General features: G+C 41.8%; 1 long non-coding RNA gene across 2 annotated transcripts; it reads right to left on the bottom strand.

Annotated features, from left to right (window-relative positions):
• On the bottom strand, positions 1-27,103 carry LOC140847773 (uncharacterized). 2 transcript variants are annotated; one of them, XR_012127935.1, is made up of 4 exons: positions 27,015-27,103; positions 23,115-23,223; positions 2,167-2,273; positions 1-166 (listed from the first exon to the last, which is right to left on the bottom strand). It is a non-coding gene; the product is annotated as an uncharacterized lncRNA (long non-coding RNA). The 2 variants fall into 2 exon arrangements; XR_012127936.1 differs by lacking the exons at positions 1-166; positions 2,167-2,273 and adding an exon at positions 15,903-16,087.

The raw sequence follows: 27,103 nt of genomic DNA, 5'->3' as shown, positions 1-27,103 counted from the left end.
GCCAAGTCACACCCCATGCCTCCCAGTGGAACCAGGAAAGAATCATCTGCCCAGGTTATTTCTGGAGCCTGGGGGATGAGAAGAAATTTTGTATCTTCTTTTCAGGTTCGATTCCTTGAAGGCAGATTTGCGGTTCTGGCAGCTTCTCTGCAATGGGTCCCCTACTCTGGGAATAAGGAGAGGGCGCTATTAACAGGCTTCTTTCTGGCTCTTGAGAGCAGCAGAGGAGGGAAAGAAGAACACAGTCTCGTCCTCTCCTCCTTGCCGCTTGCTCTCATACAAACCACTTTTCTAACCAAAAGAAGCAGAAATCAGTCGATTCTGGTGACCTTTTGTGGTTTATATTAGTTGAACTTTTCTAAAAGATCTTTTTTCTGTTTTGGTTTTTGAGTGAGTGATTTTTCCCTTGGAAGCATAGAAGTATATGTAGAAAAAATGGTGTGTTGAAATCACTTTTTAAAAATAGTCTTGATTTTTAATTCTTAGCTAAGAACAAAAAGATCCTGGTACAATTTCAGTGAATAGTATCAGCATCTATTTTGTAAGGTTGTAAAACGTAGAACTTCTTGTAAATTGTTTTTATAAAGCTTCCATAGCACTCAGAAAGTGACATTATGTCTGGACACTGCCTTTTTCAGCACAAGAAACTCAAACAACTTGGCTCATGGTTATGCTTTGATAACTTTATTTACTAAATACACTTTACTCATAACACGATTCCAGGGGAATTTCCTTTCAGGAAACAGTCAATGAACATAACATAGTGGGAATTTTCTACATGATTGAATTCACTGAAGAGTAACATTCTCTTTCTAGAATAATCATCCAGTTCAGAGACTTCAATTCTCCCTATATAACAAATAATTGGTACTTCAGAAATACAGTGAGCAGTGTCATGGGAATTGTCAGGCACTGATTAAATGCTAGAATCAGAAAGTTAAGACATCAAGTTCAAGGAATGTTCAGCTAAGTCTAGCATACAAAGGGTCACCAGAATGATTAGCGTATAAAAATGTCAATGTTTAACTTCTCCAAGTTTTGCTTAAGTACAATGTTTAAGAGAGGAAGAGAGTGAAAATTCTTGGCTGGTTGTATCTGCATTCAAAAGTGCTTTGGGCGGAGAATGAGAAGAAAGCTGTAATCATTTTCAAGAAGTCTTCCTGTGCTGTGCAAACCTGACTCATCTTGACTTTCTCTATCCTATGGTTACATACACACCCAGAGAGGGAGAGAGAGGGAGAGAGAAAGGAAAGCAAACAAACAGAAAGAATGAAGGGGAAGAAAGAAAACATAAAGGAATATTAGAAAAGTAGGAGGATATTAAATTTTTTTCTTGGGCAGGGAAAAGGAAAACAAATGGAACAGGTTAACATTTAATAAAACAAGCCCCAGGGTCACACGTGAGTTTCCAAGAGGCAGTTAAATCTGATATCTAGAGCTTTGAGAGCTCAGACCTTAGTGTAAAAAAGTGCAGGGTCACCAGCAAGGGCTCTCTTCCCCGGGTTTGTACCAATTCGCAGCAAAGCTAGACCCTGGTCCCTCCTGCACTGTGGGTTCCTTGTCATTTTTTAAAAGCTCTCTCCATTGCCCTTGGTCTTGCTGGCAATACTCTAGGACGAGGTGCCTTAACTGTGATCCATGTTTGGGACTGGTCTGCAAACTGTTTGCATGTGTTCCTAATGAGATGAGCACAAACCCTGAGAGTAAGAATCTAGCAAATTATGGCAGGTTTGGACAAAGCTTCACCACAAAGAAAGAAACTAGGGTGTGTCAGAAAAAGTCAGATAGAGAAAGACAAACACCGTATGATTTCACTCATGTGGGATCTGAAAAAACAAAACAAGTGACATCAGCAACAAAAGAAACAGACACATAAACACTGACAACAGCCTGGTCCCCATAGGGGTGTGGGGTGGGGAACAGGTGAAGGGGGTAAAGAGGGACAAATTGCAAATTATCAAATAAATTGGTCATAGAAATGGAAGTAAAACATAAAGAATATAACCAGTAATATTGTTATACCTTGGTGCTCTAATGGGGTAACTACACTACCACAGCAAGCATTCAAATAATATATATAATAATTACAGAATCACTATATTGTGCATTTGAAACCAGTATAATATTGTATATAAACTATATTCCAATAAAAAAGATAAACAGTACCTGTCCAGTCATCAGCAGGGGGTACCAGGCAATGAGAATGTCCCCTTCATTCACTGGAAAAAGGGTTTCAAGTGGGAGATTCCAGGTCCTCACACTTGGATGCTTACCTTAGGAAGAAAGACAAAAAAAACAAACAAACTATGGCTTCCAAACTAGACCATTAAAATAATGTCCCATCTACTGTGGACTTTTGGTACCAAAGTCAGAAAAGAAAGACGTTTGGGCATAGGATCATCATTGGTGGCCAGAAGACTTATAGCAACTTCAAGGCTAAAACCCTTAAAGCAAAAATACTCCTTGGACAGGAGAGGAGAAAAACTTGCAAAAGAGGAAATAATCAGACTGATGAGCTTGAAGGGAATGTAGCTTGCTACCTTCCCTTTCTTACAAGCCTAGGACTGAATAAGCAGTCACTTTGGGAATAAATAATCCATAACGAGAGTTTCAGGGTGGAGGTAATTTGGGGAGGAGAGAGAGTGCAACGTCAGATGCCTCAATGCAAATAATAAAATGTTTTCCCGTGCTGTCATCCAAACAGTGAATGAAAAAAGATCCAGGGATCAGACAAAGCCCTGGAATGGCCGTGGGAAATTAGTGCTGATGCTTCCCATTAAAGCAGTAGCAATAATGATAACAGCTGAACATTTATAGAATGCATTGCATGTCTGGAATTCCATAGGGTTTTGAAAGAGAGAGATCTGATTCACACCTACTACCAAGGGAATGAATGAGTTTCCAGCTTTCAGAGGTGCTGTGAAGAACTCCCCACAGGAGTTCAGCTTCATCGGATTGTAGGGCTAAGTACGGCCAGAGATAAACTAGTTCAGGGCCCTTTTCTTATAGGCCCGGAGAGACCAGGTGACATCTCTGTGAAGGAGTCCTGTGGCCCCTTTGGCTCTGGACAGGGAGAGGCTTTGACAAAGCATCTGTACTGTCTCCTGGCAAGGTCTCCACTGGTAGCTCTGCGTGGCAGCCAGGCTGAGTCTTGGAGGAAGGGGAAGCATGGGTGCTCTGGTTTGGGTCAGGACTGCCTGAGCTGACTGGAGGCAGATAAATCACCATATACTAGAAACCACAGTCATGCGCGGTGTCAAAATGCTCCCCCATGATATGTGTAGTTCCATTCAAAGCTATTACAATGTTATTGACTGTATTTCTTACACTGTACTTTTCATCTCTGTGACTTATTTTATAACTAGAAGTTTGTACCTCTTAATCCTCTTCACCTATTTCACCTCAACTTCCCTGGACCCTCACCCAGCAACCACCAATTTGTCCTTTGCATTTGTGAGTCTGTGTCTATTTCTGTTTGTTCATTTGTTTTGTTTTTTTAGTTTACAGATACAAGTAGAATCATATGGTATTTGTCTTTCTTTGACTAATTTCACTTAGCATAATGCCCTCTAGGTCCATCTATGTTGTCACAATTGGAAAGATTGTGTTCTTCTTTATAGTTATGTAATATTCCATTTTGTATACATACCACATCTTTATCTATTCATCTATTGATAGATGCTTAGGTTGCTTCCACATCTTGACTAATGTAATGTGATTTTGTGGGGTGAAGGATGGAAGGAGGAGCTGGAGTGAGGTGGATACTGGGGATACGACACTGAGGAGAAAAAGACTCAGAATTCAAGGGCTGATATGTTGGGAGATGGTATCTTCTAACTAGCTTAGCCTCCTATAGGTGCTACTGAAAGCCAAAATACTCTATGATCAAGTGTAACTAGTTTATCCTACAACCTGTAACCATTTTGAATTCTCTAGCAGCCCTTTCCTTGTGGGCCTGTGTACTTTATAAATGCTACTCTCCCAAACCAAATCTGCTTGAACAACTTAGTTCCCTCCTTCCGCATCTGCCTAAGGTAATTTACCAGGTGAAATAATTTCTGGGAAAAGTTTCTTTGGCATGTAAAGCACTATAAAAATGTTTTGGTATACTATGGCAATAACATGTTTTCAGTAATGGGTGTGAGTATGGTTTGTTGGGTTACTGAGGTATCTACTCAAGGGATGAGCAATCAAATAGCCACATGTCTCAGGTTTTGTAGCAGGCAGGGTGAATGCGTGGAGGAAAGTCACTCAGGGCTCTGCTACTTTTAGAAGGAGCTGTGAAGGATTCTAATTTCTTCACTGATGAATCAATGAATAAATGAAAGGATGTCTTCTTTACACCCCTGGCCATGGGCAAGTAACCCAAGCTGGCCAAGGGAAGTGGAGATGTAGGCCCATCCGGGGAGGAGCAGAGCAGCTCAGCGGTCAGGCAAGCTTGTGTCCTTCGTTCGACAAGTTGCTTAACCTCTCCAAGGCTCCTGTCTGTTACCTCAGAGGGTTAAATGAGAATAAAATATGCAAATATGGTACAGAGTAACTACTCAGCAAGCGTGTATTGCTATTACTCTTGAAGCAGAGCTTATACCTCTCTTCAGTGTAACTCCAATTTCAAGCTATCACAAATAGATACTGGTAGACAACATTATTCTTTATTCACTTGTGAGACAATCTCAACTTCTGATTCATTTTACTTTTATTTTCTTTTAAGGGTTGAAGCACCAACTGGTAGAAATTTTGGTGAGTGAATAATTTTGGTTTCATTTGGCATGAAGAAGGTTCTGACAATGGCTTTGAATCTTGTTCTGTACCAATCCGCAGTGGCAGCGATGTGCTGCCACACTAAAAGCCTAGAAGCACGATGCACTCCCTGAGAGGAAACAGGTATTAACTTCCCTCCTCAGCTGGGTTACTTGGGACATTAATCAGCCCATAAAAATGGGATTAAGTGAACTCTCAGTTTAGTTTTGTAGCTCACCTTTAAAATGTAACTTCTCTATGTGTTTTAACATGGGTTGATCACATTTTAGATGTAGTGAAAGAGCAGGGATATTTTCCCACAAATTTTCATGGATATTTGTGACTATAGAAGGAAACTTCCCGGAAGAGATAATGAATCATTATTTAATCTGGGGGATAGCTTTGGAGGAATCATTCCAGTTGGGGGTTCATAAAGCAAGTTTCCTAAAAGCTGTGTAAGTAAGAGACTGAAGCAACCCTCAAACACACAGTCATTTTATACTTTACTGCCTAATGAATATGTTATACTGTCATAAGCCTATCCACTCAAAACTCTGCTCTTACTCTGGGCCCCCCGAGGCAAACAGATGGATTTGTAAACCCTTCCCCTTAGAGTCTTACTGGATTGCAAAGCCTTTGCTGAAATTTTCCTGAGTTCTAAAGCCTTCTCCTCAGCTTGGAGGGAGCGCCCTGACTCTGTCCTCAAGGTTTGCCCTCTGCCCTTGTCATTTTTCCTTCTGTAGGGCACAGTTCTAGAAGGGACCTCAGGGCCCATCCTAGGCCAGAGTGTTCACCTCTCCCAACTAAAGTGGGTAAATTAAGGCTGCAGTGATTTTTTCCCCCAAGAAATGACACTTACTCAATTTAAAGGACCAATCTTTACGCAGATTTTGTTCTTTCTCCCTTCTTGGTATAAAATACCTTATTTTAGTAGATGATTTTCTCAAAGTCTCCTTTTGAGATGAAATTAAACATTTTCCAAAAAGCTTTCTTTTTAAACTTTTGCTCTAAAATCCAAGAGTCTGGGAACCTGTGGCCCAGTGTAATCCCTCCATTTTGCCCTTACAAGTCTCAGGGCAAGGACGTTGCAGTTCCCCAAGGTTGCTGAGCGAGCTGGGTCAGCAGAGATGAGCCAGCACTGAGCTTCTGCCTTCCAGCCTGGCTGTTTTTCCTCTATCATGCTGTCACTTGGAAGCTGGTGGACAAGGCCTTGTTACATGGACAAGGGAAATCCTGGCTATAGTTCCTGGCAGTGAGATAGGTCATTAGAGTACTCCAAAGGGTCTGGCTTTGTAGCATGATTCTAAAAGTGGGCACATCATGAGCAGAGAAAGCCACCTAGACAGCTGAGGCCACAGCTGCAGTTTACATTCTTTCTGGTTGGCTTCACCTGCTTACACTACCTGACAGATGTCTGCAGTAGCTGAGTGTGTGATCTGGTTCTGAAAGAATGGTGTGTGTGTGTGTGTGTGTGTACGTATGTACACACATGCACAGGCACATGTACCTTCACGAAGAGTGGATGGCAGGGAGGGTGCTTTTGAGGTACTGTGAGGACTCTGGCCATCCCTCCTAGTATTGTAAGGCTTGAGCTTGAACTGAACTAAAATTCTGCTGAGTGGCCTACAGCCCAAGACAAAACGATCCCATCTCAGATCGAACAAGACGTCTCTTAGTCTAAAGCAGAATTTCTAAGAGGCTATAAGTTCCTAAAGGATCTCTGGTTCCCACATAAATCCCCAAGGTGTAAGGAAAGGATCACAGGTGAAAGGAATTGATAATGCATGAAACAAAGCCTAGTTATAACTTCCCAGGGCTCAGGCTGCTGAGTGCAATGGAGAGGCCCCTGTTGCCCTTGTTTCCTCACTCCACCTCTGTGCACTGTGCTGCACGGCACATCTTCATACTGGATCGAGTGGGAGTGGGGTCTACCTGGGTATGCAGGTGAATGGGATGTAAGAAGTGTGCTGCCCCACAAGAGAGGAATTGCGGAGTCTCCTCCAAATGGGGAGATGTTCAGGGCCAGCACAACCACCTGGATTTTGTGCTGGCTGAGTGGGCTGCTAGGTGGAAGGGAATCGCATCTGGCCCTAAAGTTCAGAAAAACCCAGAGTGGCTTTTCAGTCCGTAGTTTCTTAGAACAGCCTGCATGGACAAACTCTAATCTCATTTGGTGTCCATGATTTTTAATGTCACATTGTTTTGCACCTGGGGAAAGCTCTCCACTGCCCAGTGCCCTTCCAGGTGAGGTGGTGACAAAAGATTCAATTTACTAATTTTCAGCCTGCACAGTGTATTTCCCCCATGACACTATCATCTAGACTGCTAGACTAGAAGTCTCCTACTAGTTTATTCTAGTTTGAAGGCTAATTTTTGTTTTAAAGGAATGTTACTTAGAGAGATCATCAAAAGGTCATCAAACCTCTTGTTTATTTACTTGTTTACTTATAAGTTTCCTGGTTGGGACTTCAATAGATAGCAAGATGCTCAAGCTAGCCTTCACCAAAAGGATCAAAATTCACAAAGTAGGTTGAAGGGAAAAGGGTGGTTTCTCCTTTAAGTGGAAGGAAGCGTGTGGGAGAATTTAATCCCTTACAGTTCCGAAAGTACTTTTTTTTCAATAGAGCTGAAACTCTTCAGAAATGCTCTAAGATTCAAATAATGTTCTTATCTGCTGTTTTTTTTGGAAGCTGTTCAGCCATAGACACAGAGGTCCAAACATGCATCTAACCTTGTCTTGGGGAGCTATATATGGGGAGGCTGTTGCCAGTTGGTAACACACACTGCTCCTCTGGCTTCCCCTGAATTCTTCACGTTTTTAATTCACAAACTTGACTTTCAAAATGCTAGGCTCAAGAATGCCAATTCAAATTTGATATATCTTGAACACTCAATGTTAATTCTCTTTGATCATTCTTTATCTTTCCACTAAAGTCAGATCTTCAGCATGAAGTACCAGAAAGAAAGAACACCAGGCTTTTCCAGTCCTATAGTCTGGAACCAGCAGGCAGGATAGTGTTTCACGAAGCCCACTTATCAGAGCAGGTTGCATCTAATTGAAGCCTTTAGCCTTTGTTATGAGCTTGTACCTAACAGCATCCAAATGGTTGTTCTTTTTAGTTTTATTAAAGAAGCCGGATCCTTCTCATAAGTTTTCCATTAATGGGATTATAAATTGATCGAATTTTAAGTCCAAGAATGCAGAACTGGTATGTGGTAAACATAAACATGTGTTTGGTGTTAGATGTAAACTAGTGTAGCCGAAGTGGGCAAGTGTTGTAAACTTCCAACACAAAACAGATGTAAGGTAATTAGAGGCATGAAAGTGATGACAACAGCAGCGAACTGTAGCAATGAAATGAATTGTTAGTTTAGGCAGGAATCACTGTGGCCCTGGTGGATTTATCACGTTTCTAGCTGCTGTATGAACTTGATGTTACCCTCTAGGAGAACACAAGGATTGCTTTTTTCTTATTCAACAGCAGGAAGTCCAACTTGGAAGCATGTGAACCACAGCATTCATTTTCTAAGCCTAAAAAAGACTGATTGGCATTGCCTTGTGCAAAATGGATTAGCTAGTTGGTGAGGAATTTTAAACTTCTATTTCAACTCGTTCTCTAGTCTTAGGAGTAAACTCTTAGACCACTTTGGGAGAAGTGGGGTTGGCTTGCAGGTAAAGTTTGTATGGTGGATCTCCCAGCAATGTTGGGGGTCTACTTATTGTGTGTGCAGATAGCAATGGCAGATTTTTAAGGAATACTTTTAGCTCTGGAGCAAATTTCACAGTGAGGTAAAACTCAAGTGAAAGACACACTTGCTATAATTTTCTGATGCTCTGAAAGTAAAGTTTTAAGCAAAAAGTCTTGGATTTGGGGGGCAAGAGCTATGGGATTTTCCTCCCGAGACACCAAACTGAGAAACCAACACCTTTGACCTAGCTTTTTGGAAATGGAAAATCACTATTGTACTCTTTGGCAGCCAAAGGGGCATTTTAACAAGTTGCTTTTGATTCAGTGAGATACAGATCAAACACTTCTGATGTCATCTGCACATATTCAAGATTAAAAAACTATTTGATCACAGCTGATAGAGTTCGATTCTTTTTTGCACTAATTGATAGACACATGTGCCCTTTGTCTGTACGTCCAGCTCTTTAAGATGTTGAAGGAAGATGGCTTCTGCCTGTTTCCCTGGTAACCTAACAGAGATGACTGCTTTGCAGTGTTACCCCCCTCGGATGGTGCTCAATAAATTATTCATTTGTTCATGAATTCATTTGTGCCAGTTAAATGAGCTACAAATCTAGAGTACTTGGAATAAGCACTCAGCACCAAGCAAGTGCTGCAGACCTATTTGCTGTTCTGGAACATCCCCCGTCTCTGGTGCCTTCCACTCTTGGGTAGAGAACTTGGGAACCATTTAGTGGAGACAAGCTCTGGGTCTGGGGGAAGAGTCACCATTATTTCGGGACAGTTGTCCTGAATCGGGGCTGCAGCTGCTGGGAAGCAGCACCTCCCTTGTAATTAACCGTTGGGCTGCTGAGCAGAGACGGTGGCTTTGAAAGACACCCTGGTGACACTGGGGTGCCTGTGGTCCCAGACTATGGAATTACACTGAGTCAAGAGCTTAAATGGCCTCTCAATCTACTAATTTTCTCTTAAATTACATGTGATTAGGAATATAATCATCATTCCTTAGTCTTTCACCCCCCAAAACTATTTTTCTCTGCTGCGCAGTGCTTTGACAGGGACGGAACACCCAAGGCTGTGTTCCGGGTGAGCGGCGCAGGGTGGCGCTGGGGACAGAGCCCATGTTTGTGGCCCTGGAGAGCGTGGAAGTTTAAAATAAAAATAGAGGGGCAAGAGTAGTGATTAGAAAATGTATGCAAAACGCTTTGACTATTGAAATCGTACCTGTGCAGGGCTCCTGGGAGAGCCTGAAATGATACATGTGCTTACGTTAGCATTATAAACCTCAACTGTTGCTCGCTTTATTTTTCGGAATGTCTCTCCAATTACTTTATAGTCCAAATGATTAAAAAAAAGGAGCAGAGAGCAACAGATGAGCCCAAATTGCTGTGTTTAAAAGAAGCAGGGCTGTCTGTCTGCGTGGGGCTCTTCCCTCTAATGAGAGCCGCGGCGGGGAGCTGTTTAGACAACCTCCTAAAACGAGCTCAGCGCGGCGGAGCCAGCCAGGCTCCCAAAGGCGAGGGTGCGCTCTGCTGGGGCAGCGACTGTCCGGACAGGGGCGCGGGAGGAAGCGCAGTGCTGTGTTTTGAATTACTGGTTCAGCTTCATTCTGAGTACAAGTGGGAGGCTATTTTAGAAGAGCCTTCCGACGCCGGCCCGTCACTGATGTGGCAAACTCAGCCTCTGAGCAGACAGTCTGGAAATAGCAATGCCCCGCGTCTCCAAGGCACGCGCCTGGGGCCTTCCCTTCCAGGAGCGCGGCTCCGCACGTCCCCTCTGTCCCCGGAGGCCCCGCAGCCTGGCCCCGCATCCGCGCTGGATGGAGGCGTCCCATCCACAGAGGTCCCAATGAAATGTGATCTACCGAGCAAGGGCTTCCTCCCTCCCCAGGCGCTTTTCTCCAAGCCGCCCATTCTGGTGCCAGGTGGAAAGGACTTGGTAAAATGTGGCTTCAGACGCTGCGGTGGGGGCATCCATTTGTTGCAGGCGTCTCCTCTGGTCTACAGCCTTGTGAAGTCAATGTTCATTTCTGCAGAGAAGCCTCTCTTGGGGCCAGGGGGCTACAGAGAAGCCCACTTAGGAGAGGCTCGCTGAAGAATTTGTGTTATTAAAGATAGCTTAGCCCTCACAAGATTTCCTCCCGTCTCTAAGAGACTCCAAGAGAAGTCAGACCAAAGGCATTTTGCTTTTGCATTGATTTCTTAATTAAAAAATAGCTTTCTTTCCCTTGGGCCCAGGCCAGATGACCTTTGAATTTCTTGTCAAAATACGGGGTGGGGGTGGGGAGTCCAGAGAGTGGAAATCGCCTTTCTCAGGTAACTGGAAAGAGAGCCCTCCCCACTTCTTGATGAGTAAAAGGATAGATGAGTTCCTTATTTGCAAAATCTTTAATGTTTCTAACTTGTTCTGGAGAAGGAATAACAGATGAAGTTAATATACTCTGGCCACTAAATTAATTTTCCAAGATGATGAACTTGGCCACATTTCTACAATTACAGGTTTCCCTTTGATGCTTGAAGAATTAATTTTTCCCCATACAAAGCATCTCCATATGTTACTTACTTATTTTTATTTATTTATTGGAATGTTTTGACCTAGCAAACTTAAAATCCAAATGAGTAACATTCTCTTTACATAAGGTGTAATGGTCTCTCTATTGAACATCAATCCATATTTTCAACTTTGATGAGGCAATACATCACTCCTTCCATTTTTCCCCCTATGAAGTAATGCTTTTGGTAGCTATATGGTATCATGAGTCACAAAGGGCAGTCATATTTAATATTTTAGCCTCCTACCTTCCTCTTTTATCTTGCAAAGTTAGTTTGTGAGTATAATTCCAATTTATGGATTTTCAGGAGATGAGCAAGATTGTCTAGGTGCTCAGGCAATGGAAATGAGGTTTGAGACTACCTGTGGATTGCATCTAGTTGGGTGTTTATTTCCACTGACCTGTGTTGCCAGCCCTCACACAGGCCACAGCCTAAATTGGTTATCCTGAGGTCAGATTCATATAGTAGGTGTTCTTATCAGGGTAACAATCTGTCAGTACAATGGCAGAATGCAGGCAGATTCTAGACAAGAATTTGCAGTGCTGTGTGTTAGGTCATTCAATAGTCAGCATAAGACAAAGTTGAGCCTGTAAGATAGTAGCCTATCTCCTTGACTAGGCAGAAATTTAATGAATGAATGTAGAATACAGACAGAAAACTTGAAGTCGAACTTGATTTATGTATTTAATTTTAACAGTGAGTGCAACTCTTTCTCCCTTTCTGCCTATCCTTTCCCAAAATCAAATTAACAAGATCAGTGCTTTTAAATTTGGTAAAAAGAAAACAGTTAACATGTTGTCAATAAGTTGGGAACTTTGGATTTTGGACATTTGAGAATCCTATGAAATGGGCCACAAGATGCTTTTGTCATCTGATGTACCTCAGGGGTGGTCTTGTGTGGCGAAGCATGTTCCTTCTGTTTTATGGTATATTTGGAATTAAAAAAAAAAAAACTCCATATGAACTGTCCTCCATTTTCTGGGAACAGCTTTTATCTTCATTTGCATATTTTAGAGGGACAAAACTGTCCCCTTCCTGGACACATCCTCCCCCTCCACTTGTGAAGATCCACTTAAACACAGCACCAGAGGCCTGCCCTCAGAAATTTGAAGTTTTTTGTCTGAGGGAACAGAATATATTGTGAGTATGGGCTCAGGTAAATCCATCATGAAGAAACGTCTGTGGACCATAACTGTTTGCAGGATTTTGGCACTCAAGTAAAGAAAATGCCAGCCAGGATGATTAGAAGTGGTGTACAAGCTCTACAGTCAAAAACAGGCATTGGTGGATAATTGTTACAGGGGCTAATTCTATAGGAAATGATTTTTCTTGTGCCACATTTTGTAGTTGGAGGACAGTTTCAATTTTTTCTTTTTCCCAGGGTGGCACATTAATATGAAGATATTTGGAAACCTTCACCACAGAGCATGATTTCAGAAATAAGGAAACAATAAACAAGAATCTGGTATTAATATTCTGTGGGTTTTAAATTTTATGCCATTAAAAGATGTAAGGATTAGTAGTTTCATGTATCCTACAAAGTAGAACATGCCTTAGGACACATGGATAAATGATTCATGTGGACTCGCGCATCTGATGTTAAACACTAAGGTGCACAGATTGAGTCCGTGGTGCCTATTGGCTGGATTATGGTAATACATCATTAATTCAAACTCCACAAAGCCAGACTTTGGGATAAATCAGTTTGAAAAGATGCAGGGCTGATGTGTACAGTTGCATATCTGACAGACTTTGTTCAGAAGACTCAGAATCGCCCACAGTTAAGGGAACAATGATCAAAGAGAACACACAGGTCTTGAGACGCACCAAACGCAGATGAACCATTGAGAGGCTAAATATAATTTATGTGGCCTTGACAGCAGAACACATTTCCTACAGACCTCAACAGAGCAACAATTTATTAACATACTGTATGCTTTAGAAGGATATGAGAGTTGCCTTACTTATAAAATATCTTCTGTCCAGAGTGTCTGAATTAATGATGATTTCTCCTTACCCTTGCATCTTTATTTAAGGTCACAATTGGAATAGAACTATAAGAAGAGATTTTTTTTTATTATCAAAGTATCATTGATATACAATCTTACTAAGGTTTCACATGAACAACATTGTGATTTCAACATTCACCCTATTAGAGAAGAGATATTTTAATAAAGGTAATCAAGGAAAGTTACTCCATTGTTTAGGTTCAGAAGAGGAGAAGGTTTGCTTTCCATAGGCAGACCAACCACTTCTGCTAGACACCCTTCAGGCTATAGCTGATCATTAGAATTTGCAAGCCCATCTGTCCATGAACATTTGCCTTTGGAAGGGCCTCTTTGAGAGGGATGAGGATGATGAATGTGGCAGGGACAATGTAGATCTTGTATTTTGATAAAGTCACCCATAAGTCCACTGGAATGTTCTCTGACCCAGCAGAGGGAGGAGGGAAGTACCTGGGCCCTCATGTCCTTGGACACATTGCTTGGTGGCCTGGCAGGCTGGGTTTCCCTGGCCTCCTCTCCAGAGGTAATTTGTCATTGTGTCAGTTCTGGTTCCTAAGAAACATAAGTGCCTTAGTGAAATGCTGCTGCAAAGATGGTCGTGTGCTTTCAGCTGGAGGCTGCGGACACGCCAAAGCCGCTGTCTTATGGAACAGAAGACTGTTCAGTGTAGCACAGAGAAGCAGGAACTTGTTTTCTAGCAACACTTCTGAAATTCAGAGCAAATTTCTCTTCCTTCCCATTGCATAAGTGGGACTCCAAAATGCATAGAGATCAATTTTATTCCTTTGCTTTGTGATGACAATATTTCATGGGAAAGGATCTTGTCACATCATATATTCACGGGACTCTTTCCAGTGAATTAATTGGACAAATTCCTGCTCTGCTAGAGAAGTAAATACAAAACGTTTACCTTGCCTAATAGTCTAATCTTATGCCAACATTGCAGTAACACCTGCTAAACAGAAAACCCCTGATAAATAAGGATCAAATAACATTGATATTATTTTTTATAGGCCAGCAGGATTCTTCAGAGGACCAGTGATAACAAGGATTTATGTGGGTGGACAGACTCTGCAGAAGATAACATTAGACTAGAATAACGTTTGTGTTTATATCATGCAAAGTAGGCACTGTACAATTTAAACGAACAAAATTCAGAGTGCAAAGATGAATATCTTGTAGTTGTAGGGAGCATGATAAAATTTATGAAATGCCTTCATATACAAAGCTCCTATGATTGTCCTCTCCATTTGTTAAAATTTCTGGATGGGTATTACTAGCCCCTTCTTAGGGATGGGAAAATTGAGCTCTGAAATAGTAAGTTCCTCAGCTGGTACGTAGGAGAACTGGTAGGTATTTTAACTCTGACTTCAATATTACTTTCATTACGTTTCCACCGATAGGGAATGTACTAGAATGAGTTGGTGTTGTCGTCTGAGTTTCTGGCTAAGACGTTCAGAATAAAATCTGTATCATAGAATAAAACACGGAGTCAGCCCCCGGAGATGTTTTTCCAGGGAGCCTTTTCCTTCAAAGCCTCTGAAATGTTTTCTGCCTCAAAAAGGAACAGTTCTGAGGTGTAGACATTTAAAAAAACATAAGAGAAAAAAAGTCAAGGCCCGTGGAAAGGTCAGATAGTAACTAGAGGGCAGAGCCGCTTTGGGGAAAAGGTGCCTTAGTGAATACTCCCCCAGGCCTCCAGCTGTGGAATTGAGTGGGGTAGCCCTGTCAGCAAGGGGGGTCAAGAAAGGGCAAGAGTGTGAGGACTTCTAAGAATGTGGGTTTTGAGTCAAAATAGAGACTTTTCTTTACATTCTGACTCACAGGGGATTGGAAAGGAGTGGATGGATTAGATGAAAATGCTTCAGCTAAGGATTTAATCCTGTTAGGCAACAGTAAATCACTTTTCTTAAAGGCTTACTTGCCAAGAAATAGAAAGAAAAAAAGAGCGCATCCATGTCTGTGAGATAATTGTTTCTGAAGAGCGGCTTGCCTGAGGCTCTTGATACCTCATTTTCTTCCAGTTTTGCATGCCTTTCTTTTCTGAGAACAATGGATTTCATATTGGGGTGTGAGTGGTGCCCTTGGCGTCGGGCTTCCCTGCCTGGCTGCTCTGGCTTGTCTGCCCCCAGAGGAACAGCCGGCAAGGAGCTTGGCCTCTCTTTCCTGTTGTCGGAGTCCATTTATGCAGGCAAGTAGGACAGAAAATGAAACCAAATGGTGACCCTGAGCTTTCCTTTTTAGACTTGAAAGCTGACTCAAACTCTTCCCTTCCTTTTCTTGCTTCTCCTTAAAGAATCTCCTTAAAGGGTGAGGACTTTGCTGAAGATGTGCTGTGTTCTGTTGCTGGCAGACATAGCGGAAGCGTTTGGATTCTCAGATATGCTTAAGGTAGAGAAGGCAAGATTTACGGACAGACTGAATGTGGTGTGAGAGAAAAAAACGAGTGGAGAGAGGCTGGGTTGCCCATCCCTTGGCGGGGTCCCCAGAGAGCCATACCCCCTATACAATGGGTTTTTGCCTGCGAGCCCACGTGGCAGCAGCGTGTGTCAGGAATAGGACAAGACTGTCCCTTCCTTTCCTTGCTGTTGGCCTCCTTCAGGAGCGCTAAGGCAAGCTGGGGCTCCAGCTCTACAACAATTCTTGTCTTTCTATCTACCTATTTATCATCGATCTATCTATCTATTAATCTGTCACCTATCAGTATCTACCATCTATCAATCTATTTAATCTATCACCTATCAATATCTATCTCTCACCTATCTAAACATCAACCATTTGAAAACCATTGCAGATAATATCATTTCTAGACTGTTACATATTTCTCTACCTTCTAAACAGAGCACATTGAACAGATTTTGAATTTGCTTGATCATTCACATCATCTTTATGAACATCAGTTATTAAGTAATGCCATAAACAGGGAGTTGAAGTATCTTGCCCCAGGCTGGGCAGCCGTCAAGTGGGGAAGCCCTTCACACACTGGTTGTCTGGCTCCGGAGCCCATCTTCTTAGCAGCCATGCTATGAGGTCTCACCAAGGGCTCAAAAGAGTCAGAGATCATGGTAGGCTGGAAATGACATCACAACAGGGCTGGTTCCTGTGGTAAGAAGCAAGGAGGCAGACCCTGAAGGCATCAAGCAATCACAGCAGAGGGGGGAAGATGAGGGCCTATTTCACCGACATTTCAAACCAGAGAAATGCCAAGTCATGGCTGAAGTCCCTGAAGAACTAGGTCAGAGTTAGAGGTGCATTTTGTTAAAAAACAAAAAGTGGAATAGGAGCCTGAGATAAAAGCTATGTTATAGTTTCTTAGGGAAACCAATAAATAGCTCCTCTGTACCTGCTTAAGTTCTGAAAAAACAGCCCCAGAGTAGAGATTGGACCACAGTATTCCTTTGCTATGGTTAAAGGCTAAGTTGGAAGCAATAGTGCATTGTGAGAATCCAATGGACCTGCAAAGTAATTCCAGGACTCAACGTACTTCCCCTGCATTCATGTGAGCATGGGCCAGTTAGGCAAGTGTGGTGGAACCAAGAGTGTGGTGGAAACCCCGCAGTTAAGTTCATTCCCAAGAGAGAAAAGAGTGGGGCTGAGCCAAGCATGCCCAGTATATATATAACTATAATTATCTGACTGCTCTAAAGGAAAAGAAAGAGCAATCTTGGGCCGCCTTCCTATTTTTTGCTCTGTGACCCTTGCCTGCCCTCCTACTCCTTGCACAGGGAATCCATCCAGACACCAGGAGGGCCTCCCCCAGACCTCCAGTTCCAGCTTGCAGAGAATCCTTGTAAGTCCCAGCTGATGGGGCCAAAGCTGTCTGGCTACAGACCATGTGCCCTCCCTGCTATAGGGTGCTTTGGTTGATTCGGGGGGCTACCTCCCTGTCTCTGAGAATTCTGAGTGTGGTTTCAACTTTAATTTTGGGTCATGACACAGGGTTTATGGACACCAGGCCCTCTAGGTGACAGTGCTTCTGGGTGACACCTGAGATGGTGCTGCAGCTGCACAGACAGGCACACTTAGGGATTCACCGGTGTCCCCCTGGGATGCTTTTCAATATCATTTACAGCCAGGACTTTAGGCTTATATTTTCCTGGGTGAGGTGAGATGTGGTGGGCAGTGGAGTCTGGGAGGAGATAGTAATGGGAGAACAATGAGTAAAGGCACTGCAGTGCTCTGAAAGGATTCTGTTTTGGGCCCTCTTCCTCTCCAATTGCCTCTTGGTTCACTGAGCAGAGATGCCAAGATATAGAGTTAGGCCCATTTGCTGGGTGGGAGATTCACAGGGGTCATGAACAGGATCTTTGGCCTTCGGCAGATCGAGGTGGTTGGGGCTCCAGGAAGCCCCCAGAGGCCCTGCTACATGTAGATGCTTCCCTGCAGCAGTGGAGGTGGTGGTGGTGGGCGGGGGAGGGTCTCGCCCGGGCTGCACCTGGCTCTCCTGGGGAGCTCTGAGAACAGCAGGGCCAGCCCGCCATGCCCTGCCCTGTTCCCTTCAGCCCTGGGATTGTGATTCTGTTGGTCTGGGACAGGAACTAGCATCTGAATTTTCAAGAAGCTGCCCTAATGACTCTCATGTGCAGCCAGGTTGGAGAATTGCTAAGTTCTGGATGATTCCTTTGGGTTCTTACAGAACATGAGCCTCCTGGGGGAGTTTTAGCACTTGGCTGTGACACAGACTTGGTGTGGATTTGTTTAATTAGTTCCTCCTTGCCTGACAACTCATTGCTATCATCTTCTCTCATAGTGGCTTAGAGGAGGATAAAGGTGGATTGTACATGGGGCTGCTGAGGTTTTAGTGTTAGAATGGAGGTGCTGTGGGCAGTTAGCTCACTGATGGAGGATCTGGGGAAGATACAGGGGCCTTGGAGGAAAATTGAAGGGCCTTGGAGACCAAGCTCATAATTTTCTCCTGGAGAGCCATAAAGGTGAATTCTAAAGGGTGCAGCAGCTACCAGACTGTGCCTCCGCCTCACATTCCAAGGGTCCAAGAAGAGAAATTTGATGGAGCATTCAGGCAACTGCCAACCCCTTAGATACAGCCTCCTGTTAACTAAGGGGCTATTATGGGGTGATGTCAGAGGGCAGCCAGGACAGGGAAGGAGGAGAGGGAGCAGAGTGACAGTGGCATTGAGGAAAGGTACAGAAGCAATGGCTCATAAACTTGAACCTGGACTGGAAGGTCTGGTCAAGACCCAACAGATCATCCAGCCCAGTTCTCCTGTCAAACACTGGCATCATTTGTAATTCCCTAGAAAATCACCAGCAGGTAAATGAGGGAGGAAAGAAAAGAACAAATTAAAATGAGCCAGAAACTTCCAGGCTCTGAGGATGGGCTTTTACTCCAACAGGAGGTACATTCAGTACAAAACTGGGTTCTCTCAGTTCTCTCAGGTTCTTTCTTTAGCACCTTAAAAAAATGGCTTTATCTGATTAGTGCCCAAAAGAAACAAAAACAGCCCCAGAGGAGCTATTTCCTCACCCCGGATGACCAGCTCTTTCCTCATTCATGCTTTGGAGGCATATAGAATCCTCCATTTCACTGAATATTTATTGAGCAACTATTATGTGCTGGGCACTATTCTAGATGCTGGAACAGAGCAGAGAACCAAACAGGAAATGATCCTGGCCAGCAGGGAGTGTAGAGTCTACAGGGTGAGAGAGTCAGCTGGCAAACAGATGCTTACTGATGGTGCTAAGTGGTATGGAGAAAGTGAAGCTGGAGGGCAGCTGGGGGAGGCGGTGTGTGTGAGTGGGGTTGCCGTCTTAAGTAGGGTGATGGAGAGGGGCTTCCAGCAGGGGGATTCTGAGCACAGACCTGGAGGATACAAGGAACAAAATACAGTTGGGGGGGAGTGGGCGTGGGGTAGCAGGCAGAATAGCAGAAACAGCAAGTGCTAAGGCCCTGAGTGGGAGTCCTGAGTGTGGTGGGTGTAGCAAGGAGGCTGGTGTAGCTGGAGAGAAGTGGTGATGGGGACAGTGGTGGGCCTGACCTCATAGGCCTGTTGTAAAGAATTAACCTCATTAAAGACAGGTATGGCCTTTACCCTCAACTCCTGGGAGTGATCTATAAGACCTTAGGCTGAACATCTTTTTACCTGGGGCTTTGTGTCACACAGGATAGCTTAACAATATGATTTAGGATGGGGGCTTCAGGTGACATGGTATCAGCTTGACTCCTGCAGAGGCTGGGGACTAAGATAAGCAGTGTGGGCAGTCAGTAATTTCTGTGATTAAGCCCCAGTAACAACTTGGGCTGCCAAATCTTGGGTGAGCTTTCTTCAAAGATAATACTCTATGTTTTATTTATGTGGATTGTCTCATGTTGTGGGGAGAAGTTGACAGTGTCCATGCCTCCCGTGGGAGAGGATGAGTGGAAACTTGGTGTGTGTGACTCTCCTGGACTCTGCCCCCTTCTCTTGCCTGATTTAATTGGTATTCTTCTGATGTAATATACTGTAACCATAAGTACAGCAGCTGTCAGTGAATTCTGAGTCATTCTAACTAATTTTTGAACGCAAGGGTGGTCTTGGGTCAGCTCTCTAACTCAACAGGCCTAGAGGATGTTTCATGGATTTTGGCTTTTGCTCCATGTGAGTTGGGGTCCATTGAAGGCTTTTGAGCAGAGGAGTGAAATGATCTGACTTGTGCCTTAATAAGATTGCACAAGCTGTTGTGTTGGAAATGGGCTGAAGGGGAGGTGAGGTTAGAGGGGACAAGAACATTTAGCAAGCTGTTACCATACAGTTCAGGGAATGATGACGGTGGTTTGGACCAGCATGGCAAGAATTGTATTTGAGTATATTTGGAAGGTAGAGCTAATAAGATTTGTTGATGGAATGGGCATGTGAGAGAAGGAGGAGTTGAGGATGATTCCAGGTTTTGGCCCTATGCAATTGGAAAAGAGCAGGCAACCTTCACTTGGTAGAAGGCAGACAGGTAGGGAGTGGGGACAATGTAATAACATCAACTAGAAAGCTTATGATAGCTTATGAAGTTCCCACTTGAAGCTCAGTGTCTACAGAGCTGGTTTAATCCATAGGCACTGATTTTACCCTCAGGAAAGTGGAGGAAATATGTGCATACATGCATACAATATGTGTATACTTGCATACATACATATATATACGTGTGTATATGTGTAGCTACAAAATGTTTCCTCTAGTTTAAAAGTTAATTTAAAGAAAATTAACTCCAATCTATCTCAAAGTCTTCCAAATTTCAAGAGGAGAGAACAGTTCTATGTAGCCAGCATTACACTGATACCAAATTCAAATAAAGATATCACAGAAAAAGGACTACAGATGCAAAAATACTCAACAAAATACTAGCAGACCAAATTCAGCTGTGTATTAAAAAGGATTATTTATCATGACCAAGTGGGATTTATCCTAGGAATGCAAGGTTGGTTGAACACAGGAAAATCAAACAAGGTAATATAACACATAATAGAATGAAGGGGAAAAAGACCCCACATGATTATCTCAAGTGATGCAAAAAGGTTATGACAAAGTCTAACACCCTTCCATGATTAAAACACTCAAACCTAGATATAGAAGGGATCTTCCTCAACAAGATGAAGAACATTTATGAAAAGCCCACAGTTAACATCATACGCATAGTGAAAGCTTTTCTTCTAAGATCAGAAATGAGAAGGATGCCTGCTTTCACCTCTGTAATTCGGCATTGCACTGAAAGTTCTGGCCAGAGAAATAGGCAAGAAAAGAAAGGTTTCTGAAGTAGAAAGGACGGAATAACTAAAAGATTTTCAACATCATTAGTTTTTAGCAAAATGCAAATCAAACCCACAATGAGATACTACCTCACACACCCATTAGATGTCCATAATTTTAAAAATGAAAAATAACAAGTGCTTGTGAGGGTGTTTGTGGCAAAATTGGAATCCTTACACATAACTGGTGTGAATGTAAAACGGTTCAGCTGTAGACAAAACAATTTCCTCAAAAAGGTAAACAATTATCATATGGTCCAGCAATTCTACTCCTAGATATGTACCCAAAGTAATTAAAAGCAGGGACTCAACCAAATACATGTACATACATATTCATAGAAGTATTCACAATAGCCAAATGGAAACACCCAAATGCCCATCAATAAATGAATAAACAATTGTGGTATATGCATACAGTCGGATATAATTAAGCCATAAAAAGGAATGATGTACTAATACATGCTACAATGTGGATGAACCTCAGAAACATTATCCTAAGTGAAAGAAGCCAGACATAAAAGGTTACATGTTTTATGTTTCCATTTATGTGAAATATCTAGAATAGATAAATCCAAAGAAGCAGAAAGCAGATTGGTGGTAACCAGGGATCAGGGAGAGACAGATGGGTATCGATTCCGGGAGATGAGAAAGTTTTGGGGGTGGCAGTTGCAGAATAGTATGAATGTACTTGGTATCACCGAATTGTTCACTTAAAAATAATTAATTTAATGCTAGTTGAATTTACCTCAAGAAGAAGAAAAAGAAAATCTAATATATTGGTACATTTATCTAAAGTTAAAAAATATGCAAAATAATTTTTGGGTCAAATGTTGGAGTAGTGGATTTATTTGGAGAATGGAGAGGCTAGTGGTTGGGAAGAGGTATGAGAACAGGTTCCAGTGGGTTCAAATCACAGTCAGTTCCTGCTGAAACCTTGTCCTTGTCCATTAGGGCTGGGCTGTTGGATATCCCTAAGCCTGCTTGAGCCTTAACTCAACTTGAACTGTGGAGAGCTGGGTGTGATAGAAGGCCTTCCCAAATGACTTCATACTATGATGATGACCAGTATGTAAGAGAGATTTATCAGTCACATTCTGTAATCCATTAAGAAGTGTCTTTGAGAAACCTATGTTGTTCGGAAGGAACCTGCATTTTGCCCCACATCTTTTTCTTACATACACGCTCAGAGCAGCAGTTGATCTCTGCAGAGTAGTGTGGCTCTCCCCTGATCTGTAAGGTTGTGGATTCAGCCTCAAAACAGACTCTCATATGGCCTTTGGTTTCTTTAAAACTGGTAATGTTCTATTTCTTGACCTGGATGGTGCTTAACAGATGTGTTCACACTGTGGTACCTCATGTTATGATATGAATTTAGGATTTTGTGCACTTTTCTCTGTATGTGTCAGCCTTTAATATCTAAGTTAATTTTAAAATAACAGAAACAGTAAAACACAAACAACTTCAGATCTTCTGAAAATCTGAAGAACCAGACTCTCAATCTATTGCTTGTTTCTTTATGCCTCAAGGTTCAAGTGGGTCTCTTGCAAACCTCTAAGAAAATATAACACAGTGACACTTTGTCTTTGGTTTATGTTACTTTCTTTCTTGCCTCCCCCCCACTGATTTTTCCTCTGTTTGGTTAACATGGGCTGCTTTGGTTTTTCACACATATGATTAATTAATTAATTAAATCACTTAACCAATTTTATTTACCATCTTGTTTTGTTCTAGGCATTTAGGTAGGACCAGAGATTCAAAGAATGTTTAAAATTATATAGTATGGTGATAATCTTAGCATTGATGTGAATTTACAGTGAAGAAAAACATCTTGAGACACTCTTGCTATAAATTATTTGCCTCATGAAAGGCAAATTAGGTTTCCCTTCTGTCTGTCAATCTTGAGAGTTTTGTCTTTACTTTGGACAATTAAAGCAAGGGTATTGTGTCTAGAAGTTTACTTTTGAATGTAGCCTGTGAATCAGGGGAAGGAGGAAGGGTAAAGAGTAGAAATTAGAAGGTAAATTGAGTTGCCCCTAGCTTTCATCTCTTAAAACACTTGACGGTGATTGTTACCTTGTTTGCGAAGATGAAATAAGCAAAGGTCATTTTTAAGCATGTAAAGAGAGGAAAGAAGTGTGGCAGGGGTAAGCTCTGAATAGCAGGGTAGCAGAGAGGAAAGGAACAAGAGCTGCCATTAAATGACAGACGTGACAAATGTGATGTAAGCACTTAGTCTAGTACTAAGCCATGTGCAGCTCTGAATGAACTCAGCTCAGAAATCACTGAAAAGTTCAGGATTTAGCAGGCAGGAATTCAAAAATGCGAGAGCGGGAACCGGGAGAGAAAAGCAGGAAAGGAATAAAGGGAGAAGTAGGTGGAGTAGAGCATTTACCTGTCTGTGTAGCAGGCTCTCCTTATCTGAAGGAGCATTAAGCTGAAAATTTGCTGTGGTTACTTCAAACTTGGTATATAGTGCGGGTTCAGATGGGGTCTGTTGCAAGCTATGGCAATAGCACAAGGGGATCATTTCAGTGAGTCTGAAGATTGCAAACTGATGTTTAATACCTGGAATTTGTTGAAGAATTGGGGCTTTCCATTTGAGTGGGATCATTTGCATTATGGATCAATATGGTGGGCAGACTTATTGTTAGTTTCCTGCTGTAGGAGACACAGGCATAGTTACATCAATGACCACCAGACAAAGACTTCTAGGAACTCACCTGCAGTTGAACAAGCTAGATTTGTTGATTTACCACAACACAGAAGAATATACACACAATGGGAAACCGTGAAGTGTTTGAAAAGATATTTGGTAGGATTTGGTGTTAGGTGATTCGGGGAAGGATTCAAGGAGGTGGAACTTTGGTCTGAATTGGATGTTGTCAGGAAGTAGAATTAGCTCTATCCTTGGGCATCTTAATAAGTGTTACCTAGAAGGCAGGAGGAATGAAGCCCTGTGACAGCTGTGATTGGCAAAGATCAGTAGTCACTTACATTAGCCAAGATAGGGGGAGATTTAGAATTTTGTGGCTTGGTACTAGTCATGCTTTCTCTGTGCTCAGACATGATATGAAATGATCCTGCATTTGTCTTCATCCTTTGTGGTCACAGAGTGGCCTTGTCTGATGTTGGATGTTTTGTGAAATTGTTTATTTCAACAAGATAATGCTGGGGCTTAATTGTAAGTACTGGGACACCTTCTAGCAACACCAAGACCTGGCTGGCAATAGCAGGCCAGCTCCAAGATGTAGGGACTGCTTTTCTCTTTTTCAACTAGCAGAATAGAGCTATAAACTGATCCTTTTGCATCAGGGGATATGCTAGTTAAGACTAGGTTTTTGTCATGTTAAACAAACATCCCCAAATGACAGAGGCTTAAATAATAAAGATGTTTATTTCTCTTTCATATATAAAGTAGTTCTAGAAGTAGGTCTTGCTTAGCTGAAAAGGTAGCTCCATGATTACAGGGACTTGGGCTCCCACTAGCACAGTTCTCTGTCTTCCTTAGCTTTTGTTTCTTGGATGTATGGTACAAAATGGCTGCTCAAGTTCCAGCCATCACACTAAAATTCTATTCATTAGAAAGAGAAAGGAAGAAGAAGGTCCACTGGTTCCCTTTTAGGAAAATTTCTGGACATACATTGACCACATCTACTCGCATTTCATTTGCTAGCTCTTGATTACAGAGCAAAGATTTTGTGAAGTGCATTTACGGGGCTACAGGTATCTGGAGTTGGGATAATACAACTCCCATACAGAGTTCTATAAAAGGCAATTCTGTGGCTTTTGTTGTATGCAAATATCCCTCTGCTGGGTGAACCAGCAAGCCGCTAATTATGTTAAAGATGCCTCCTTTTTGGTCTTTCTTTTGTAACAATCTCAAGAGTTCAAGATTCCAAAGGGAACTCTCTTTTCAGTTGTTTCAAGCTTTGTAGCTTGATTGAAAAGAATGCTGTGTCAGCTGGCCACGTTGCTAGGCTGCCTAACAATTTACCTCTAGCAGCAGGGAAGAAGTAGCTGTGTTGGAAAGATTTAACTTAAAAATGCATAAAAATCATTCTTACAAATTTATTTTTAAGAATAACTAAATTCATTTGCTTAGAAGAGCTATAAAGTTACTATGTGTTTTTCTGTTGTTGTTTTCTTAAGGAGATAATAAATAAGGTGAATAAAATTGTAAATAATAAATTCATGTTGGCACTCTATGGGCAGACATCTGGGCTGGAAATGTGAGAAAATTGTAAAGAATTTGGAAAGGTTCAAAGGCTCAGGTTATTAAAATTTTAATAATCTTCCTTTCTGTGGGGCTAACCCCCTGCTATTCTTTCAAGGTAGTAGAAGAACAAAATATGGACAAAATTGTAGTTAATTAGATCTGTATCTTCCTCGGAAAACCTATAGATATTACTTGGGTTTTTACAGAGGCTGAGAGTTGGGGGCCATGAGTCTGAAAAGGTGTAACTTCATTTTAATTGAAGGAATTTGGTGGATTTTTGTTAGATTTAAATGAAATGAAATACATTTTTCTTAAAAAAAAAAACCCTATCAGTTAATTCACATAATTGATCGGAAAACACTATTTTTCAAGAATTATCTATGAAAACAATCTCACTCAGCATTTTAACTTTTTCCCATTGATCAGTCAGAGCACAACAAAATAGTTCTTGCCCATAACAACATGCTGATAAATAAATGACATGTCTTTAGTTGATTACCAAGTTTTCTTAACTGAACAAAGAGCATCCCCTTATACTTGAAATATGGAGAAAATTGTGAAAATGATTTCTCTTCTGAATAATATACATCGCCTTTTGGCCATAGGCTTGTAATGTCAGGTTTGCTGTTTTTCTATTTGAAGTTAGTTTTCTTTTAAAGGCATCTTAAAAATGTGTAGTATGCCAATATATATAATGCAGTATGTATTTTACTATATGTTGTAGAAGACTCTACTTAGTATATGAAATTTTTATCTCAGGTGTGTACATATATATGTATGAAAGTATGCATATATGAAGTCACATATGTATATTGCAAATATGCAGACATGAGGAATACTTTAAATTGTTTGCATCAAGGACGGTGAAAGACTTTTACTCATTAGGGCTCAGCCATGAGCATTGAAATATGATTTGCAAGAGATGAAGTTTGGAGTTGTTTTAATAGGCTAAGTGGTTCCAAATGCAAGTTCAGATCACAGACTCCGAGGCTCTTTGTGAGACTAATTGACTTTGCTGTAGAGTTTTGGCAAAGCTCTTATTATTTTTACTACATTTTCCTTTTTAATAATGTAAAATTGAACTAACTTCTAAAATTCAAGTTCCCCTTTATGAGTTTGTTAGCCCTTCCTTCACCAAATTAATGACTGACTAGGCAATAGCCAAGAATGCTTACTGCTCTGGGCATTTGTTAATTGGTTGTTCGTTGGACTATATATGAGGAAAAATTATTGCCACTATAAACCAAAGAGTGTAAAGGAAAAGTAGTGATATAAATATAGAGCTGGAATGGGCAGGGAAGGCTAGTGATGTAAAAGTTCTGGTTTTCTGCTAGATGGTTCCCCCAGGATGACTGCAAACACTGAAAATAAAATGCTGCAGACCAGATCGCAACACAGAAATTCATTTTGGTAACTCTTGGAAAAGAAGATTCATTGTTTTTTTTAGTTTGTCAAGCTCTAATAAGAAAATTCTTTTGTTTTTTAGAGAAAAGGTGGGCTTATAGAGATAATAATAAATGGTAAAATCAATTTCACCTGGAAAAATTGCTACCAAAGTAGTTAGACCCTCTGGACCAGGAGAGTGATTAGGAAGAAATGAAAATTCCAAGACTCTGGGATTTTTGACCCTTCAGGGATGTGAAGTGTACATTCATTCCATTTCTCTATGTCTGACATTCCTTCGAACTTTCCCTTGGAATATCCTGGGGAAAAACCTCGGACTTTTAAGACAGAATCCGCTAGTTCATTTTCTCATTGTCTACTTCCATCCCAGTGCACGGTTCCCTCCTAATTCTCCTTATAAATGTCAATCAGACATCAGGGTAACTCATGTTTTAAGCTAGGGAATGAATCCAGGGGTTTGGCTCATGTTGCAAAGGTTTCCAACAGTATCAGGCATTTCATGATTAGCTGGACTCCATTCAGTGTGGTAATGGAGACCTGAAAGCCTGCAGGCCTCAGTACCAATTCCCAGTTCCCTGGGTCATCCGTTTCCCTGGCAGAAAGGCTTCCGATGAATTTGCATTGCAAATTGAAAACATGCTGTCAACAGCAACAAGACCAAAAGATGTTTACCTTAATTTTTCCAAGGCAGCCTTTTACATGTGATGTTTTTGTTTAAGGAGCAGTCATCTTGATTCCCTCCTGTTTCTGGGATTGGTGGT

This window comes from Manis javanica, chromosome 2, assembly GCF_040802235.1.
Source record: "Manis javanica isolate MJ-LG chromosome 2, MJ_LKY, whole genome shotgun sequence".
Classification (NCBI taxonomy): domain Eukaryota; kingdom Metazoa; phylum Chordata; class Mammalia; order Pholidota; family Manidae; genus Manis; species Manis javanica.
Note: the sequence above shows the minus strand (reverse complement) of the source record. Positions and strands in the feature narration are given on the sequence as shown.